This window comes from Carassius gibelio, chromosome A10, assembly GCF_023724105.1.
Source record: "Carassius gibelio isolate Cgi1373 ecotype wild population from Czech Republic chromosome A10, carGib1.2-hapl.c, whole genome shotgun sequence".
Lineage (NCBI taxonomy): Eukaryota > Metazoa > Chordata > Actinopteri > Cypriniformes > Cyprinidae > Carassius > Carassius gibelio.
The window spans coordinates 26,827,182-26,845,980 of NC_068380.1; the positions used below are offsets into that span (position 1 = coordinate 26,827,182).

General features: G+C 36.3%; 2 long non-coding RNA genes across 3 annotated transcripts in view; one reads left to right on the top strand and one right to left on the bottom strand.

The window, feature by feature from the left end:
- LOC128021624 (uncharacterized) overlaps positions 1-15,390 on the bottom strand; it is a 114,721-nt gene extending 99,331 nt beyond the window's left edge. The window contains exon 1 of one of the 2 annotated variants that reach the window (XR_008185623.1): positions 15,244-15,390. This is a non-coding gene — a long non-coding RNA (uncharacterized LOC128021624). The remainder of the gene's footprint in view (positions 1-15,243) is intronic. The other variant, XR_008185622.1, reaches the window with a different exon arrangement.
- On the top strand, positions 4,427-17,793 carry LOC128021625 (uncharacterized). Its single transcript, XR_008185624.1, has 2 exons — positions 4,427-13,054; positions 17,348-17,793. It is a non-coding gene; the product is annotated as an uncharacterized LOC128021625 (long non-coding RNA).
- Positions 17,794-18,799: the final 1,006 nt, after the last annotated feature.

Below are 18,799 nucleotides of genomic sequence, written 5' to 3' on the forward strand. Positions count from 1 at the left end.
ATCTATCTATCTATCTATCTATCTATAATCAAACTCATCTATCTATCTATCTATAACCAAACTCATCTATCTATCTATCTATCTATCTATCTATCTATCTATCTATCTATCTATCTATCTATCTATAATCAAACTCATCTATCTATCTATCTATAATCAAACTCATCTATCTATCTATATATCTTTCTATCTATCTATCTTCAAACTATATCTATCTATCTATCTATCTATCTATCTATCTATCTATCTATCTATCTATCTTCTGACTCCTTCTATCTATCTATCTATCTATCTATCTATCTATCTATCTATCTATCTATCTATCTTCTGACTGTTTCTATCTAGCTATATATCTATCTACTGACTGTTTCTATCTATCTATCTATATATCTATCTATCTATCTATCCTAACAACATGCTAATCATGCTAAAATCATGCTAGCAACATGCTAATCATGCTAAAATCATGCTAGCAACATGCTAGTCGCATGCTAATCATGCTAAAATCATGCTAGCAACATGGTAATCATGCTAAAATCATGCTAGCAACATGCTAGTCGCATGCTAGTCATGCTAGAGACATGCTAGCAACATGCTAATCATGCTAAAATCATGCTAGCAACATGCTAGTCGCATGCTAATCATGCTAAAATCATGCTAGCAACATGCTAATCATGCTAAAATCATGCTAGCAACATGCTAGTCGCATGCTAATCATGCTAAAATCATGCTAGCAACATGCTAATCATGCTAAAATCATGCTAGCAACATGCTAATCATGCTAAAATCATGCTAGCAACATGCTAGTCGCATGCTAATCATGCTAAAATCATGCTAGCAACATGCTAGTCGCATGCTAATCATGCTAAAATCATGCTAGCAAAATGCTAATCATGCTAAAATCATGCTAGCAACATGCTAGCAACATGCTAATCATGCTAAAATCATGCTAGCAACATGCTAATCATGCTAAAATCATGCTAGCAACATGCTAGTCGCATGCTAATCATGGTAAAATCATGCTAGCAACATGCTAATCATGCTAAAATCATGCTAGCAACATGTTAGTCGCATGCTAATCATGCTAAAATCATGCTAGCAACATGCTAGTCGCATGCTAATCATGCTAAAATCATGCTAGCAACATGCTAGTCGCATGCTAATCATGCTAAAATCATGCTAGCAACATGGTAATCATGCTAAAATCATGCTAGCAACATGCTAGTCGCATGCTAATCATGCTAAAATCATACTAGCAACATGTTAATCATGCTAAAATCATGCTAGCAACATGCTAGTCACATGTTAGAAACATGCTTATCATGCTAACAACATGCTAGCGACATGCTAGTAACTTGCTAATCATGCTAGCGACATGCTAGTAACTTGCTAATAATGCTAACGACATGGCTAGTCACTTGCTAACTATGCTAGCGACATGCTAGCAACATGCTAATCATGCTAGAAACATGTTAATCATGCTAGCAACATGTTAGTCGAATGCTAATCATGCTAAAATCATGCTAGCAACATGATAGTCGCATGCTAATCATGCTAGAAACATGTTAGAGACATGCTAGTAATTTGCTAATCATGCTAGCGACATGGCTAGTCACTTGCTAATTATGCTAGCGACATGCTAGATACCTTGCTAATCATGCTAAGTACATGCTTGTCACATGGTAGTCACTTGCTTGTAATGATAGCAATATGTTAATCACTGTCATTTTAATACTTCTTAAACTTTTTAATCTTTTTAAACTTTTTAAACTTTTCACATTTTCAAACTTTTCAAACTTTTCAAACTTTTCAAACTTTCTGGTCAGGCTTTCTCAAGCCAACTTAAAGTTTGTCTTGACGAACTTTTTTATCTAGTTATTATTATTATTCTTCTGATCCAAATTTTAAACACTATCTCCTCCTAGAGCTTTCAAGCTAGAACCACCAAACTCGGGTCAGACCTTTAGACTGGTCTGACTCGGGTTGCTATATCTTTTCTAACTGATTCAGCTTATGGTTTTCGTAAACCAGACTACCAAAACCACCTTAAATCCCATAAACTTTCATTGAGGGGGTACAAACTTTTGAAAAATAAGGCTTATAATATATTTAAGCTGTCTACTACCATAGCAAACCTTAAAAACTCTCTACTGAGAATACAGCTAAAACCAGCCTAAGCTGATCAGTTGTTTTGGCTAGTCTCCCAAACTGGTTTTTAAGTGGTTTTGACCACTCTCACGTTGGTCTTAGCTGGGTTTTAGCTGGTTTTTACTGAATCCACTGTTTTTAGCTGGTTTTGGCCAGATTCGCATAGAAACATGCTAACAACATGCTAGTTACTTGCTAATCAGACTAGAAACATACTTCTAACAAGTTTTAAAGTGGTTTTGGCCACTGTCACGCTGGCCTTAGCTGGTTTTAGGTGGTTTTCTTTACTGAATCAACTGGTTTTAACTAGATTATCATAGAAACATGTTAAATAACATGTTAGTAACTTGCTAATCAGACTAGAAACATACTTCTAACATGGTTTAAAGTGGTTTTGGCCACTGTCAAGCTGACTTTAGCTGGTCTTAGCTGGTTTTAGGTGGTTTTCTTTAATGAATCAACTGGTTTTAGCTAGATTATCATAGAAACATGTTAACAACATGTTAGTAACTTGATAATCATGTCAGAAACATGCTTTTAACATGGTTTTAAAGTAGTTTTGGCCACTGTCACGCTGGTCTTAGCTGGTTTCTAACTGAATCAACTGGTTTTACCTGGATTAGCATAGAAACATGTTAGTCACTTGCTAATCATGCTAATGACATGCTAGTCACTTACTAGTCATGCTAGCCACATGCTAGTCACATGTTAATCATGCTAGCAACATGCTAGTTGTATACTAATCATTCTAAAAACATGCTAGAGACATACTAGCAACATGCTAATCATGCTACAAACATGCTAACGACATGCTAGTCACTTGCTAATCATGTTAATAAAATCATGCTAGCAACTTGTTAGTCGCATGCTAGTCATGCTAGAGACATGCTAGCAACATGCTAATCATGATAAAAATCATGCTAGCAACATGCTAGTCGCATGCTAGTCATGCTAGAGACATGCTAGCAACATGCTAATCATGCTAAAAATCATGCTAGCAACATGCTAGTCGCATGCTAGTCATGCTAGAGACATGCTAGCAACATGCTAATCATGCTAAAAATCATGCTAGCAACATGCTAGTCGCATGCTAGTCATGCTAGAGACATGCTAGCAACATGCTAATCATGCTAGCAACATGCTAGTCGCATGCTAATCATGCTAAAATCATGATATCAACATGCTAATCATGCTAAAATAATGCTAGCAACATGCTAGTCGCATGCTAATCATGTTAAAATCATGCTAGCAACATGCTAATCATGCTAAAATCATGTTAGCAACATGCTAGTTGCATGCTAATCATGCTAAAATCATGCTAGCAACATGCTAAGCATGCTAAAATCATGCCAGCAACATGTTAGTCGCATGCTAATCATGCTAAAATCATGCTAGCAACATGCTAATCATGCTAAAATCATGCCAGCAACATGTTAGTCGCATGGTAATCATGCTAAAATCATGCTAGCAACATGCTAATCATGCTAAAATCATGCCAGCAACATGCTAGTCGCATGCAAATCATGCTAAAATCATGCTAGCAACATGCTAATCATGCTAAAATAATGCTAGCAACATGCTAATCATGCTAATATCATGCTAGCAACATGCTAATCATGCTAAAATAATGCTAGCAACATGCTAGTCGCATGCTAGTCGCATGCTAGAGACATGCTAGCAACATGCTAATCATGCTAAAATCATGCTAGTAACATGCTAGTCGCATGTTAATCATGCTAATATCATGCTAGCAACATGCTAATCATGCAAAAATAATTTTAGCAACATGCTAGTCGCATGCTAGAAACATGTTAATCATGCTAAAATCATGCTAGCAACTTGCTAGTCGCATGCTAGTCATGCTAGAGACATGCTAGCAACATGCTAATCATGCTAAAAATCATGCTAAAAACATGCTAGTTGCATGCTAATCATGCTAAAATCATGCTAGCAACATGCTAATCATGCTAAAAATCATGCTAGCAACATGCTAGCCGCATGCTAGTCATGCTAGAGACATGCTAGCAACATGCTAATCATGCTAAAAATCATGCTAACAACATGCTAGTCGCATGCTAATCATGCTAGCATCATGCTAGTCGCATGCTAGAAACATGCTAATCATGCTAAAATTATGCTAGCAACATGCTAGTAACTTGCTAATTATGCTAGCGACATGCTAGCAACATGCTAATCATGCTAGAAACATGCTAATCATGCTAACAACATGTTAGTCGCATGCTAATAATGCTAGAAACATGTTAGAGACATGATAGTAATTTGCTAATCATGCTAGCGACATGGCTAGTCATTTTGCTAATTATTCTAGTGACATGCTAGATACCTTGCTAATCATGCTAAGTACATGCTTGTCACATGGTAGTCACTTGCTTGTAATGCTAGCAATATGTTAATCACTGTCATTTTTATACTTAAACTTTTAAATCTTTTTAAACTTTTTAAACTTTTCACATTTTCAAACTTTTCAAACTTTCTGGTCAGGCTTTCTCAAGCCAACTTAAAGTTTGTCTTGACGAACTTTTTTATCTAGTTATTATTATTATTTTTTTATTAAACCTTCCGGGGGTTTTTGGGGGCCTTAACATGCTCAAAAACTCTTGAAAATTGGCACATACATTGGAATCTGCGGCCATCAGGACGCCACAGAGACTGGGACCCGGGTGGGGCACAGGGGCTCTACAGCCATCTTGAACCATAGCTCACACACACTTGCATGTATTTATATGAAACTCAGTACACTTATATATCTCATTGAGCGGAACAACTTTCGCGCTCTATGTTATAGGCTCCACCCAACAGGAAGTCAGCTATTCAGGGCTGTTTAAAAAAAGCATGCTCTGGAATTTGATATACTTGTCATAGGTTTTTTACTTGATTGCCACCAAACTCGGTCAACATGATCTCAAGACATTGGGGATGAAAAATTGTGAGGGGATTTTTGATATATCGAACGGTTTGCCCGTGGCGTGGCGTTGAAATTAGGGCAATAAATGAGAAACAGGAAATGCCTAATAACATCCACATACATTGCCTGAGTTTGATCAAACTTCATCGGTTTGTTCGTTGTATGATACCAATCGTATATATGTGACTATTAAGAGTCAATGTTATAGCGCCACCAACTGGCAGCAGGAATTGAGTCATTTTCAGAATGCTTTGAATTCAGCATCTTATTTTTACTCGATTTGCTTCAAACTTCATCAGAATAATGACAAAACATGGCCGATGTAAATCTGTTGTGGGGATGTTGATATCTTATATATTGTTGCCATGGCAACGTGTCAAACTTGAATATTCTGTTATGGTGATTTTGAGGCAGATAACAACCTCAGATTTACATGAAACTCAAAACACATCAGTATTATTGATAGCTAGACAATGGAAAAACCTTTTAAAAGGGTGTGGAAAAGGCACTCTATGGTGCCACCTTTTGTCAAAAGTGGGGGGGTTAGTTTTAGCTACAGACACCAAACTCGATACGTATATTGTTCTTTTCAAGACGGACAACTTTCTAATTCACAGTCATTAGCTACGACCAACAGGAAGTCAGCTATTTTGATTTGAATATGGATTTTTTTTTAATTGAGCTGTGATTTAATGCATACTCCTCAGAGGAAAAGTTCACTATACTCACCAAACTTTGTCTACATGTTGCAAAAACATTGAGGAACTTAAATTGCGAACGGATTTTGGTTAGCTTGAACGGTTTTGTCGTGGTGATTTTTTGAAATGACAGTGAAAAGGGAATCATTAATTGTCTTGTATTTTTAAATGGCAGCTTCCAAACACTTAAAAACATTTTTTCATACAGAGATCAAATCATTCTGAGGACATATGCATAGTTTCATGACTTTACAACACTGTATGATTAAAAGAAAATTAAAAAACTGTCAGACATCTCAACTCACTCTGTCCCTCTGTTTGAGGAATGTATGTGCGCTGACTGAGTGTGTGTGTGTGTGTGTGTGTGAGTGGGGGATGGGCATGAGCTGAGTGGCAGACAGACAGAGAGAGAGAGAGAGAGAGAGAGACTTAAACATCTCTTTAATCACCAGAAAAAAAACTGTATTTTAAATTGTTATTTTTTGTTGTTGTTGCTAATTGTGCTGTTTTCATTACAGCTTAAGAAATCTCTTAGGCCTTATCCTTTTCTGACAGTTTCAGGATAAAAATAAAAAAAATTCTAAAAATACTTATTTGTGCTGCAAATAATAATTTCAAACTCATTTGATACTGACCTCTGACACCCTGTGACATGACATTTATCTTAATTTACATAATCTCATTGATGTAACAGTAAAACTGTTCAGCTCACAGATGACGACTAAGCTGTAACGCAAGCAAAACTATTTCACAAATGCTTATAGGTCAATAAAATCATAACAAAGCACTTTTAAATTATTTAAGGATTTGGTAACACTTTAAAAAAATGTCTCATTTGTTAACATTAGCAAATGCATTGGTAACACTTCATAATAGCTGCACTCATTAGCTAAGCATTAGTAAAGAGTCAGTTCATGCTTTATATAGCCTTCTCCCAAAATTAATAGTCATTAATTAGCATTTTATAAATACAACTATAATTAAATTGTTCATGGTTTATATGCACATTTATTTTGAGGAGATTAAAGGCTGTAATCTTCCTAAAAAAATAAAAAAATAAAAAAATAAACAAACACAGAACTAAGAAATATTTATTTCAAGATGCAATAAAAGAAAACTGCACACTTTAATTTATATATATATAAAATTGCATACGTTTATATTAAAATTTTTTATCAAGTGTACAGCTGTACGGTTTCATTTCTGCATCTTGAAAACATATTTCTGTGTTCTTTATCCCTCTGTGTTGTGTTTAACTTTTCAGTTTGGAAGATCAATGATTCTTTAAATCTCCTTTGTGAATGCTTTAAATGTATAAATAGTCCTCACGTTAGATGAGCTCACAAAAATAGATAGCTGGCAATTACTAAATGTTTTATAAAAACCTGACTTTATCATGAATTACAGCTGGAATATGTCAATAAAGCAGTTATTAACAAACTGACCAACTATTATCATGTGTCTAAGTAATAAGATTTATATATTTACACTAAAATAGTTTATTAATCATTTAATTTCACTTTCTTACAACAAACAAATTGTTTGGACTACAACAACCATTTTCCGGTATTTGTGATATCACAAATATTGACGAATGGGATGTGAAAAAACTCCTTATATTCAGGTGTGCAGAATTATAAGGCACTTTTTCCTTTACTGATAAAATGAGCCAAAAAAAGACATTTCACTCAGACTGAAAAAAACTAAATTATTAGATCCTCATGAGAAATATTCAAAATTAGATCACTACATTAATTGCAAAAGTAAAGACATGACCACTGGACAGCAAAATGCTTACTGGGTCAGAAGGGTCAGAAAAAAACAGGTGGAGAAGAACAGAAACAAGTAAACTGCAAAAGAATTAAGAATTAAAGTGAAGAATTAGGTGCGAAACAATCAGGGAGCATTTAGTCTACAGTGCCACCATTTTCCAGAACTGCAACTTTCCTGGAGTCTACGAATTGTAATGTGTCAGGTTCTGAGAGATGTAAAAAGATCCCAAATCAATCATTTAATCAAATTAAATGACTTAATTAGAATAGCACAACATATTGTGTTATACTATTTTAAGATTTTATATATAGGCTTTATGAACAGGTTTTGAGTTATTCTTGAAGGACTAGCATCACCTCCTCTTGTACAACGGTTTGAGGAATATATCTTCCAGATAGTACCGCTGCTCTCTATTTGCAGAGTATGCAGTCTCTGTAGGGCACCAACTCCCAGAGGGGGCACCATTCCAGTAGCTCAAAAAAAAAAAAAAACATGCGCCATTCTCCCATCCGCGCTCACGACCGCTCGCACCTCATGTTTGCGGATGAATGTTCGTAATTGATGGATCGACATTTATGCCCAGGTAAAGGACATCAGCAATCCGGCACAATGAAAAGAAACATAAAGTAAAAAACAAAACAAAAACAGGCATAAAGTTGGCTTGACATTGGACATTCGAGAGTCTCAAATTTAGGGACTGTCTCTAAAGTTACATGTGATATTGTTATACACTTTTCTAACGTCAGTAGCATTTGAAGAGAATGGCTTACAGTCATAAAAACAACTGTAATTGTTTATCTAGGTGAATTTAAATTCCCATTCTTCAGTGTCTCTTCCATCGCATCGCTGCTTGCAAATCAAACTGTTGCAGTTTGTTTCAGAACATCTGAAATCCGCATCTTAAATAAGTGAATACTCTCTTAATTCATATCGCTGTGCATGTTGCCTGGTGGTTAGCATAATTTTGCATCGGTTGCCGGAACGAATATTAAGCATATTAGCAGCAGCATTTATACATCTGTGTTCATACACCTGGAGCAATACGCAGCTAGAGCATGCAATTGCTCTAAGGACACGCCGATAAGGCCATGAGAACAGGGTCAGATGATACCAGCATTCTAGTGTAAGCGTTTCAACAGGGGTTCCCTGTATTTAGCAGCGAAATCTCAATGTCACTGATGTTTATTTCTAAGGTTGATGACACATTAGCTGTGTGAGTGTTTCAGATGCACACAGCTTCAAAAGCACGCATTTATCTCTCTATGGCTTCTATATATAGGCTTATAAGTACGTGATTTCAATAGCCACGTTTTACATGTATTTTATTTTTTTTCATTCAGATTTAAAGATTCGGTGGACTGTTTACATGAGACGTTATCTAATCCAATAAGGTGTTTACATGTGCTCGTGCTTTCGATTTTGGGACATACCAAGTAGCCTACGATGACATGCAAATTACCAGAGAAGAAGAGAAGAATAAACACCAACGGTTGCATCAATATTTTTAATAACTGCTGGCACTTGCTTGGAATTAACAGACTAATATTTGAACCTCTAGTGTTCATTCGTGCGCTCAGTCATGTGGCCCGAACACGATCACATACACACTGGCCATCTTCTATCATACCACACCAGTGGTGTAGTCGGGGCCATACGCACTTGTTTTGTTGCTTCGCAAAGTCTGTAATTTACTGCAGCATTTCTTCATTGGAAGCAGTCTCTATCACATTCTGTTTACAAGTCATGTAATTGTGAATTATAATTCTGTATGCTTATAATGGTTCTGTTCTGTATCCCAGGGGGGTTTGTCTTGCTGCTCGCCCCGCTCTGTCCAAGCATGGCTGCATGGACAGGCGTGTGGAGTGTTGCCCAGAACATAACCTTACCGCCAACACTAACTGTATGCAATTATAATTGTCATAAATATACTTGACGGAAGTGGTCCTGATTGAACTCCCTTTTCTGTCCAAGATACTAGAAAAGTATCCTCACAATTATATTCCTTCTTAGAGAAAAATGGTATTTGTGAGGATTTCCAGTTAGGATTTAGACTATATCAAAGTGGGAGAGTGGGAGAAGCAAGTGAAGTGAAGTGAGTATCATAGTACTGAGTAGTAAAACTCAATTTTTCCATCTAAAAATATATGTCTAAATTACGGCCTATGCTCTCAATGTCAAATGCAGAAATGTTAATCCATGCATTTATGACCTCAATGTTAGATTATTGTAATGATTTATTGGGTGATTGTTCTGCACGCTTAGTAAACAAACTACAGCTAGTCCAAAAAACAGCAGCAAGAGTTCTTACTAGAACCAGGAAGTATCACCATATTAGCCCGGTCCTGTCATCGCTGCACTGGCTCCCTATCAAATATTGTATAGATTTTAAAATATTGCTTATTACTTATAAGTCCCTGAATGGTTTAGCACCTCAGTATTTGAATGAGCTCTTGTTACCGTATTTTCCGCACTATAAGGTGCACTTTAATTAAGCCTTTAATTTTCTCAAAAAAATGACAGTGCACCTTATAATCCGGAGCGCCTTATATATGGATCAAGGTGCTCAAGGCGTCTTTATCTGACTGTTTTGTTGACATTCCCTTTAGCACAGCTCCATCTAGTGGATGCATAACGCAAAACCAGTCAAACGTTTGACTGCAGTATCTTCTATTCTATGCGCCTTATAATCCAGTGCGCCCTTTATATGAAAACAGTTCTAAAATAGGCAATTCATTGAAGGTGCGCCTTATAATCCGGTGCGCCTTATAGTGTGGAAAATACGGTACATAATCCTCCACGTCCACTGCGTTCTCAAAACTCAGGCAATTTGATAATACCTAGAATATCAAAATCAACTGCGGGCGGCAGATCCTTTCCCTATTTGGAGTCTACTGCACCTATTTGGAGTCTACTGCGTCTACTGTGTCTACCTCCATGTCCACTGCATTCTCAAAACTCAGGCAATTTGATAATACCTAGAATATCAAAATCAACAGCACCTAGAAAGGACCTCTACAGCCCTGAAAGACAGCGGAGACCAGGACAACTAGAGCCCCAGATACAGATCCCCTGTAAAGACCTTGTCTCAGAGGAGCACCAGGACAAGACCACAAAAAACAGATGAATCTTCTGCACAATCTGACTTTGCTGCAGCCTGGAATTGAATTTGAGCCTGGTTTCATCTGGTCAGAGGAGAACTGGCCCACCCAACTGAGCCTGGTTTCTCCTAAGGTTTTTTCTCTGTTCTGTCACCGATGGAGTTTCGGTTCCTTGCCGCTGTCACCTCTGGCTTGCTTAGTTGGGGTCACTTCATCTACAGCGATTGCTAATGATTGCAGAGACACAATTTAAACTGAACTGAGATGATATCACTGAATTAAATTATGAACTGCCTTTAATTGTCATTTTGATTTGATTTGATTTGCCTTTATTGTCTCCTGACGGAGAAATTTGTCTTGGGCATTCGGGATAACAGATGCACACAATATACATATAACACAACATTTTGCATAATGAATGTTGTTCATTTGCTTTAATGCATTGTATTTTGTTTAAAGCGCTATATAAATGAACGTTCTTTAAAAAACATTAAATACATTTACAGTGAGTTCATTTCAAAACGTAGTCTTAGGCTACAGTCTACTCATCAAATATTAAAAGAACACCTTTACACAAACCTTTACTCATTCACCGTGACATCCGGAGCGAGCAGCGGTCCACTTTGTCATATTGCTACAGTATGACACATTTGTATGATTGAGAGAAGGAGAGAGTCCAACCTTACCGTATGCTTAGCTCAAAATTTTTATTTGTTTATAGCTAACCCTATATTATTATATGATGCAATTATATTTATCCATTAGAATTATATAATTAAAATTCTTGTTCTGTTCTGATAAATTTGTTCAATTTAAAGTATTTGTTGTAAAGTGAAGGGAACTAAAAATATTATTTTGGTACATTATAACATTATTACGCCAGCCATTATTATTTCTAAATGTAATAAAATGCAACTTATACATGACTTATATATTTTTTTTCCTCTCACAAACTGATTTTTTTTTTAGTGTGTTTAAAAAATAATGCAGCAAACCAAAAATAGGCGATTAATCAATTAAAATTTGGTACTGTGGGTTAACAGTAATTATAATTATTATATTCTAAGGAACCCTAACCCTAATAAGATGGACCCTAATCTAGGCTATCCAATTTTTTTTTTTTTTGCATCTGAAAATGACTTTTTGCAGCACATTCACTTTGTGCTCTCTGGTGCAGATCCGCCTCATGCATTGCTCAGCTGTGGACGATTTAAAAATATTTGATATAAAGTTTGCTGTACGTTTTAATAAGCGAATTGTTAATTAAAAAAAAAAAAAAAAAGTTGAAGATTTTTCTAATAATAATTTTTTTTGGAGAGCAAAACTACTCAAAGTATTGACTCATATTGGTTCACACATCAGAATAAACACTGTGTCTTTGCTGTCTGGAGCAAAGTGGATCCACATCCATAATATTCCCCCCTAAAAAAAAACAACGCCAGTAGTTACAACGGATTTAGAATTCAAGCCACTTGAGACCCTAGAGTCCACTCAAAGAAACACTATGATGCCAAGGTAGAACTTTAAATGTCTTTGATGGAGTTTGTCCTTCTAAGCACTTTTCAGAATAGGTACAGGATGTTTCTGTCTTTGCTCTCAAATATGAAGTGGATCCACATCCGTAATATATCTTGTTGTTGCTGTGTGAACTGTGTTAGCACTCCGTCTGGCTATTTTTTATCTTAAAAATCTATTTCCATTTCCGTTTCTATAATGTACCTCTATGAATATATCCTCTATCGTATTCTACAACAAAAACAATCAGCCCACCTCGTTATCACTAGTTTTATTTTGATATTTTGAGCTGGAGGCCGTTGAGAAGCAGATTCGCGACCTGGAGGTGAGGCAGGCCCAGCTGAAAGTGCGGAGAGCTGTGCTAAAATCCTCCCGGGCTGATGCTCACAAGTCCGGGGTAAGTATACAGTGCGCTGCTAACAGTCAAACCACGTCTACTCCCTATGTCTCTCTGCAAAGGCCCGGTGCACCCAGGACAAGAACTTCCCAGATGTCCTTCACTCGGGCGCTGGGACACCACAGACCCTGGGTGCATCCACAGCGGAGGACGCGAGCCAGGCCCTGGGCGATGACTTTTCCCCCTCCAGCCTTCGAGATCTCCACCCGGAACCGCTTCGCTCCCCTCCGTGAGACGAGAGCCCCAGAGCGATTGTGCTTCACGCCGGGATTAATGACACCACGCTGCGACAGATGGAGATGCATAAAAAGGGACTTCAGGAGCCTAATCGAGATGGTTCCCAGCAAGACTGGGTAATTTAATAATTGGGACAGTTAATAACTGGAATTTTTTCTGGGAGCGTCCTAGGCTTTTTCGCGCTGATGGCCTGCCCCCCAGCAGAGTCGGAGCAGAGCTGCTCTCTGACAACATCTCCAGGACACTTCGCTCCATGTGACTAGTAAGACAATTCTCAAATAACTATTATGATGATTTTTGTTCTACAAGCTCAAATGATAGATGTACTTGTGCTGTACAATCTATTAAGACTCCCGAATAGTGAGGTCAAAATATAAATTTAATGAAGGATCTAGAAAAAAATCTTGATTAAACCAGAAGAATTTTAAGTAAATGAACAAAAACTATTTTTTAAGTTTGAACTCACACCCAGATAGATAATTCACACCCAAAGCAGTTATTGTAAATGAAATGATCACAGATAATAGTTTTGATTTACTCTGCTTGACTGAAACCTGGCTAAAACCAAATGATTATTTTGGTCTAAATGAGTCCACTCCACCAAACTACTGTTATAAGCATGAGCCCCGTCAGACTGGTCGTGGCGGGGGTGTTGCAACAATATATAGTGATATTCTCAATGTTACCCAGAAAACAGGATACAGGTTTAACTCTTTTGAAATACTTCTGCTAAATGTTACACTGTCAGACATGCAAAAGAAATCTAATGTATCTCTTGCTCTGGCTACTGTGTATAGACCACCAGGGCCGTATACAGAATTCCTAAAAGAATTTGCAGATTTCCTCTCAGACCTTTTGGTTACAGTTGATAAAGAGCTAATCATTGGAGATTTTAATATCCACGCTGATAATACACATGATGCATTAGGACTTGTGTTTACTGACCTAATAAACTCTTTTGCATGCTGCATATTACATACTATATGGCTCAGCGTTACCGTCTGGGCAGAACTATTGTCCAACCACCAAAGACCGACAATTAACCAGCCTGATTTATCTCAACTGCTTTTTGTACCGAAAAATAAACATGAACTAGACGAAATTACTGACAACATGGGCACTATTTTCTCTAATACATTAGAAGCTGTTGCCCCCATCAAAATGAAAAAGGTTAGATAAAAACGTACTGTGCCATGGTATAACAGTAATACTCACTCTCTCTCATGAAAGAAATGTGTAGTCTTGAACGCAAATGGAGAAAAACTAACTTGGAGGTTTTTAGAATTGCATGGAAAAACAGTATGTGCAGCTATAGACAGGCTCTAAAAACTGCGAGGGCAAAGCATATACACAAACTCATTAAAAATAACTAAAACAATCCAAAGTTTTTATTTAGCACAGTGGCTAAATTAACATATTACCAGATGCCACCTAATTCAAATATTCCATCAACGTTTAATAGTAATGACTTTGTGAATTTCTTTGCTGAAAAAAAAGAGATAGCATTATAAATACAATAGCTAATGTAGATTCTACAACGTCTAACCCTTCAGTTTCATCCATCACACCCAAAGATAAACTGCAGTGCTTTACAACTATAGGACAGGAAGTGCTAGATAAACTTATCACTGCATCTAAACCAACAACATATTTATTAGATCCTGTACCCTCTAAATTACTGAGTTGTTACCTGTAGCCGAAGAACTGCTTCTCAATATTTTTAACTCGTCGTTATCTTTAGGTCACGTCCGCAAACATTTAAGCTGGCAGTTATTAAGCCTCTTTTTAAGAAACCAAAACTAGATCCTAGTAAACTGGCAAACTATAGGCCTATTTCAAATCTTCCATTTATGTATAAAATTTTAGAAAAAGTTGTGTCTGCTCAATTGAGCCGATTCCAGCAAAAACAAAAAATATATCTGAATGAAGAATTTCAGGCCCCACCATAGCACAGAAAATGCACTTGTTAAAATTACAAATGACCTGCTTCTTGCGTCAGATCAAGGCTGCATCTCATTGCTAGTTTTACTTGATCTAAGTGCTGCGTTCGACACCATAGATCATGACATACTCATAGATCGATTACAAAACTATACTGGTATTCAAGGGCACACTCTAAGATGTTTTAGATCCCACCTGTCCGATCGCTACCATTTTGTTTATTTAAATTGGGAGTCATCTCATTTATCACTAGTAAAATATGGAGTGCCACAAGGATCCGTGCTAGGTCCCCTTCTAGTTTCAATATACATGTAGCCCCTTGGTAATTATTATTAGAAACTAGATTAGTTTCCACTGTTATGCTGATGATACTCAACTATATATCTCAACGAGACCACATGAAACTTCTAAATTATTCAATTTAAATGTATGCACTGTAAAATGATGAAGGTGAGGTTTCAGCTTTTAGAAGTGGGTTTCTTCTGGTCTGGGAGTATTGTTCAGACTCACCCGCTGATGATCTCAAACTCCATGGGTTCTGGTTTCTCTGTGCTCTCTCTGTTCTCCACTGGCGTATTCTTAGCGATCTCTCCTTCTTTAGGTGGTTTCTCCTCTTTCTTGACATTTTCTGCTCTGTCTTTCCTTCTGACGGACAGATGAGAGCTGACGCCTCCGCTGCTACTGCTCTTTCTGTCAGCCATCTCTGTAACTCAACACACACATCTCAGTATTTATAACAGCACTAGTGTATGTGTGTTTATAATCAATAATTTTCTCCTATTAAATTAGGATAAGACAGAGATATTAATTATTGGACCAAAAAACAGTACACAGAATCTAGTAGACTAAAGTTTGCAATTAGAAGAATGTACTGTTCTTCCTCTACAGTCAAAAATCTGGGTGTTAAATTAGACAACAACTTGTCTTTTGAAAACAATATTTCCCATATTACAAAAACATTGCATTCTTCCATCTTAGAAACATTGCCAAGCTACGAAACATGTTGTTTGTTTCTGATGTAGAAAAGCTAGTTCATGCATTCATAACCTCTAGACTGGACTGTTGTAATAGACTTCTAGCTGGTTGTCCTGCATCTTCAATAAACAAGCAGGTAGTCCAAACCGCAGCAACGGGGTCGCTGTGTCCATTTCTTTTACTGTCTATGGGATAGCTCCAGTTACCCCACCACCTCCTTTTGAGCGGCTGATCGCTGTACTGCCACCTGCTGTCTGCTGAAATGTTAACAAGTGTTGACATTTCCCAACATCACAGCATTAATGACTTTATGAACTACTTTACTTCTAAAATTGATACTATTAGAGATAAAATTGTAACCATTCAGCCGCCAGCAACAGTATCGCATCAGACAGTGCACTATAGATCCACTGAGGAACAGTCATTCTCTAGAAGAGGAAGAATTGTATAAACTTGTTAAATTATCTAAACCAACATGTATGTTAGACCCACTTTTTCAGTCAAATGTGTTCGCATAGAGGTTTTCAAGAGCTGGTGTGAATAAATAAATATTTAAACTCAAAGAGACAGGATAGTCTGCACATGACCTCATATTTTATTCGGGCCCAGAAGACGAGATGAACTTCACGTAGCGCTAAACACTCTCCTGCAGTGTGTGTATCATTCATACTCGAAGCCGGAGGGTGCTCTCTCGCAGAAAGTCATAACAGGAAACTCCTAATATGGGCAACAGCGCCCAGCTATCGCTGTATGAAAACAGTTGTTTTGACAGAAGAACTGAAACTTTAAAATGATTTTTCAAGTCATCTCCAGCAGGTGATAAATACAGTATATGAACAAAACAGTGCTAATTGGCATAGATTTATTACAGTATAGAAACTAGTCTGCCTTATTATGTGATGTTTGTAGTATATATATATATATATATATATATATATATATATATATATATATATATATATATATATAAAATCATTATTATTTGTTATTGTCCAGCAGTTATAGATTTCTAAGCCAATTAAAAGCTAGAAATTACAGATTAAAGTTACCTATACTATGCACTACCAGTCAAGTCAAGCCTGCATTTATTTGATCCAAAGTACAGCAAAACGGTAAACATAAATATTTTCACTAGACTATTTAAAATATAGAGATGTAATTTAAATACTGAATATAAATTATTGAGATTTTAAAGCTTGCTAAATAAAAATATTAATTTCTATAAATTTATTTTATGATATACTGTATAATGTTGCAAAGGCTTTTTATTTCACATAAATGCTGATCTTTGGATCCTTCTATTCATCAAATAATGCTGAAAAATGATAATATATTGATAATTGATAATATTGATAATTACAATTTGATTTATTAAGGATGTCACACTGAAGACTGGAGTAATGATGCTGAAAATTCACCCTTGATCACAGGAATAAGTTAGATTTCAAAATATATTCAAATAGAAAATAGTTATTTTAAATAGTAAAAATATTTCACAATATTACTGCTTTTGCTGTACTTTGGATCAAATAAATGCACTGTTGACTGGTAGGCTATAGATTACAGAAATGTTCTATTGTAATATTATATTGTAATGTTTAATATATATATAATTTCTGTCCCCCCTATTCCATCTAAGCTCCTAAAAGAGGTGCTTCCAGAAGTCAAGACCACAGGAAACAGATGATTCTTCTGCACAATCTGACTTTGCTGCAGCTTGGAATTGAACTACTGGTTTCCGTCTGCTTAGAGGAGAACTGGTCCCCCAACTGAGCCTGGTTACTCCCAAGGTTTTTTTTCTCCATTCTGTCACCGATGGAGTTTCGGTTCCTTGCCGCTGTCGCCTCTGGCTTGCTTAGTTGGGGTCACTTCATCTACAGCGATATCATTGACTTGATTAAAAATAAATGCACAGACACTATTTAAACTGAACAGAGATGACATAACTGAATTCAATGATGAACTGCCTTTAACTGTAATTTTGCATTATTGACACACTGTTTTCCTAATGAATGTTGTTCAGTTGCTTTTGATGCAATGTATTTTGTTTAAAAGAGCTATATAAATAAAGGTGATTTGACTTGACTTGTCCTGCTGGTGAGGTGGAGCTGGTGGTGCTGCTGTGCATCGAGACAGAAAGTTTAGTATACAATTAACATACTTTTAGAATGTAGCGTTTCACTTTAACTTTTTGCTTTAAAATGACAAACATATCCAAAAAACCTATTATTATTCAAATTACAAGAAATATAAAAAAAAATATTTAACCTTAAAACTTTTTATTTAATTATCTTCCATTGACAGCTTTGATTTGTACATTATCTTGATGAAACCAGTAAAATTAATCAAACAAAAATCTTGACAAAAATCGTTTAAATGAAAACTTTCAGGCAGGTCACATGTACACTACAGCAAATAACACACTCTTGGGGTTAAGATTTCTGACCAATCAAGCCTGATTTTGCACCCCTGGCTTACTTTATTCTTTTAATAAATAAAAAAAAGGAATATAGAAGAAAAGTGTTTAAACAAAGTTAGCAGTTCAAAATTAGGAATTCTTTAAACATTTTCTTGAACTAAAAAAGTCTGAATTTAAGAGAAAAAACATCTGACAAGTGTACACACAGTTTACCCTAAGATAAAAGCTGCTAAAATTACACTGGAAAAAAATTTTCTTTTTGAAAAAGGCATAAAGAAATGACACACAAATTTCAAGATTACACAGAATAAATAATTAAGATCACTTTGTAAAATCAATGCTTTACTTCCTCCTGCTGCATCTGACAGGAGCTGCCTCTGTGGGGACATCTACTTTCTCTACTTTTTCACACTCCTTACTTTTCGAGTGTTGATTCCTGTGTAAACACATAAAACGTTACCATTACACTCAACAGGTGAATAATACACATGAACACAAATGCAAAACAGAAAATCTAATCATAGTCCCAAGATGCACAATCAGGTTCATTGAATAATCACTTATTACTAAATCCCAATGTACAGGACAGAATTTACATTATGCTTACCTGAAACAGATGCTTGAGCCTTACTAGGTGCTGGATCTGGTTCTTGGGCTGTCATTTTCTGTCCT